The sequence below is a fragment of the Lepidochelys kempii genome, chromosome 2, assembly GCF_965140265.1.
Source record: "Lepidochelys kempii isolate rLepKem1 chromosome 2, rLepKem1.hap2, whole genome shotgun sequence".
NCBI lineage: Eukaryota > Metazoa > Chordata > Testudines > Cheloniidae > Lepidochelys > Lepidochelys kempii.
The window spans coordinates 2,543,958-2,546,590 of NC_133257.1; positions in this window are offsets into that span (position 1 = coordinate 2,543,958).

The following is a 2,633-nucleotide window of genomic DNA, read 5'->3' on the forward strand; positions in this document are numbered from 1 at the left end:
AGCCACCATGGCAGGTGTCACTAATTGGCCTTGGTTAGTGGCTTTGGGAAAGGACAAGGCTTGAAGGGGCTGCAGAGAGCAAATTCCCCTCTCATTTACCCTCTGTGCGATGCCCAAAGATGGGCAGGGTCATAGATTCCAAGGCCAGAATGGACCACTGTGATCGTCCAGTCTCACCTCTTGTAGAACACAGGCCAGAGACCTGCCCACAATAATTCCTAGAGCAGAGCTATTAGAAAAACATCCAATCTCAATTTAAAAATGGACAGCGATGGAGGATCCACCATGATCCTATGTAAGGTGCTCCAGCGGTTAATTACCCTCTTGGTTAAAAATTTACACTTTATTTCCAGTTTGAATTTCTCTAGCTTCAACTTCTAGTCGTTGGATCGTGTTAGACCTTCCTCTGCTAGATGGAAGAGCTCGTTATTAAATGTTTGTTCTTTGGGTAGATACTCGTAGACTGTGCTCAAGTCACCCTTTCCCTTGCTCTTTGTTCAGCTAAAGAGTTGGAGCTCCTGGAGTCTCTCACTCTAAGGCAGGTTTTCTAATCCTGTAATCATTCCTGTGGCTCTTTGTGGGACCCTCTTCAATTTATCACCATCCTTCTTGAACTGTGGGCACCAGAACTGGGCCCAGGATCCCGGCAGCGCTCGCACCAGGGCCACATATGAAGGTGACATAACCTCTCTGCTCCATCTTGCGAGTCCCTTGTTCACACATCCGAGGACTGAAATGGCTCTTCCCTGGAACAGAGATAAAATCCCTGCCCTGAAGATCGTCCGGGCTGGAGTGCAGCCAGGATTCAGCAAATGAGGATGAGACTAAGTAAGAGAGGATGGAGTGGATGGCCTGGTGGCTAAGCCATTAGACTAGGGCTTATAGAGACCTTGGTTCAAATTCCTGCTCTACCCAAGACTCCTTGGGTCACTGGCTTAATCTTAAAGCCCTCTGTTTCCCACCTGTCAAATGGAAATAACATTCCTTCCTTGGTCTGCCTGTATCAAAACGGGCAGCTTTCCAGTGCCTCCATCTGTCTGTACGCTGGGGCCCTGATCCAGGCTGTGTGGAGGCACTGCTAGACTATAACCACAATGGGGTGGAGTTGGATAGGGGCTGGCTGCCTGCAAGTGACTTTGTAAATGTATTATAATGTTGCCTCAGCTTGTTTGCAGGAAGCCTCTAGACCAAAGCTGAGGATCGTGATTGGCTGGGTATAGTCCCCCTGCTGCCGGGTATGCGGTGCTAGGGCGCTGGTGGGGTGACACACATGTGGTACCATATAAATAACACACCTGACCCCCAGCAGGGCAAGGGCACAAAACCTGCAGATGCATTTGTGGCCCAGAGAGGCTCAGTATGGCCAATGCCAGACATTACAGAATCCTGTCTCCCAAATCAGGGGATTAGCTTAAAAACCATGAGATCTTAAATATAAACTTTTTTTCTCTGCCTGCCGGGCATGAGCCCTTAGGGGTCATGGTTCCAAGTTTTTCTCCACAACGAGCAGGGCTAGAAACTGTTCTTTTTTAAAAATGAAAGCTGGGAGTCTCATGTAATCACATGACTCCAGGAGCTGGGGCTGCTGGAAAACACACTGAATCGTTTGAGCCTTGTGCTAACAGGATGAGAGTGGGCAGTACTTCAGGCACTGGGCCAGAATTGTTCAGATGTGCAGACGCCACAGAGGAACGTAGCAATGGCCAGATTAGAGCACGCCTGAGGTCCAGCTAGCCCAGTTTGCTGTCTCTGACAGGGCAGGGGCCAGCGCCCAACGCTGCGGCAGAAGGTGTAAGAAGCCTGCAGGAGCAGATGTGGACTGATCTGCCCCCTACATAACTCTCATCCTGGTCTCTGCTACCCAGAGACTGGTTTAAACCCTGAAGCAGGAGGTTGAAGAACTGCATGTTATGGATTTCTATAATTATAGGGGCCCTAAATCATTAAACCCAAACGTCAACCATAGGGAGCACCCCGAACAGACCCCCTCACCCATGAACCTGCCCCCTTCTTCTGCTCACTCACCCATGCCCCCACCCCATCTGTGCACCCTCTTCACCCCAGACCTTTTCACCACTCCACACACCTTCACCCCTGCAGACCCCCTCATGCCTGCAGACCACCTCACCTATGTACCCCCCACCCATGCATCCCCTCCCCTCATCCCCACACACGACCCCTCACCCCATGCCCCTCACCCCCACAGACCCCATCATCTGCACCATCACCCACGCAGGCCCCACCCTTAGCCTCGCAGACCCCCTCACCCATGCACCCCCCACCCTCATCCCCAGACACCCCACCCCTCCAGACCACCTTACACATGCACCTCCCACCCCTGCATCCCCCCCACCCCACACACCCTCCTCCCTGCACCCTCACCCTTGCATCCCCACCCTCACCCATGCAGACCCCCCCATGCCCATGCCCCCCACCCTTCTTTGACACAACCCAAGGCCCTCAGCTCCCCGTGAACTACATTTCCCAGCGCGCCTTGCGCCCCGCCTCCTCCCCCCACCCACTCCTGCGCCTGGAAATTGAGCGACGGCGATTCTGTCCAATGAGCAGCGGAGGCAGCGCCAATGGGGAGGTGGAAGCGGCGGGGGGGCGGGCTCTGTCGCCCGGCTGGGGGG